The following is a 1184-nucleotide window of genomic DNA, read 5'->3' on the forward strand; positions in this document are numbered from 1 at the left end:
CCTATATTTTCCCCTTCTTTTTCTTATTGACATTCACATCAGACATCATTAAAGTAAAAATGACAGCATGTCTTGCCTTGACCTAAGCAATCAGTAAAGCCTTAGGTATACGGTGGAACCTCCATTGTGCCAACTGGCCACAGAGCTCAAGACTGGTAGAAAAAAATGAACCAGACCCTAAAAGAAACTTTAACAAAATTCATTGATGAGACAGGTGAAAAGTGGACAGAGCTCTTGCCCTTAGCCACCCTTACAGCAAGATGTACCTGCTCCTTTCACCATTAACAAATATTGACTCTTGCAGGATAAAAGATATAAATTTAAGACAATAAATTTATTGAAACAATAAAAATTCTAGAAGAGAGTGTAGGGAAAACACTTGACAAAATTGGCCTGGGAAAAGATTTTATGAAGAAGACCCCCTTGGCCATTGCGGCAACACCAAAAACAAGTAAATGGGATGTGATCAAGCTAGAAAGCTTTTGCACAACTTTTGCACTGCTGGTGAGATTGCAAACTAATGAAATCTCTATGGGAAGAAGTTGTAGAATTCTCAAAGAACTAAAAGTGGACCTTCCATTTGATCCTGCAATCCCATTACTAGATATCTACCCAGAAGAATAAAACTTATTCTACCATAAGGACATTTGCACCAGAATGTTGACTATAGCTCATTTGACAATTGCCAAGATGTGGAAGTAACCCAAGAGTCCACAGACCCATGAATGGATTAACAAACTGTGGTATATGTATACCATGGAGTACTATTTCAGACATAAGAAAAGATGGAGACTTTACATATTTTTTTGTTTGCCTGGATGGAATTGAAACATTCTTCTTAGTAAAGTATCTCAATAATGGAAAAAAAATTATCTAATGTACTCAATACTAATATGAAACCGATATATAAACAATTATACACACACATGAAAGAAAAAACACAAGTATAGCATATCAAGGGGGAGAGGAGAGGAGGGGGAGGAGAAGGCAAATGGCAGGAGGAGGGAGGGTGATTGGTGGGATCTCACCTAAAGTGCACCATGCGAGGGTGTTCAGCACATCCTCTGGGTGAAGGGCTCAACTACAACATGAACTTAGAATTGAAAACAATGGAACTCAAACCTAGAATATTTTGGGAACCCAAAATATTTGGAACCCAAAAGAATATTCCTTCCCTTCCTCGC

The sequence above is a fragment of the Otolemur garnettii genome, unplaced genomic scaffold, assembly GCF_000181295.1.
Source record: "Otolemur garnettii isolate 467f Iridium unplaced genomic scaffold, OtoGar3 scaffold00039, whole genome shotgun sequence".
Taxonomy (NCBI): domain Eukaryota; kingdom Metazoa; phylum Chordata; class Mammalia; order Primates; family Galagidae; genus Otolemur; species Otolemur garnettii.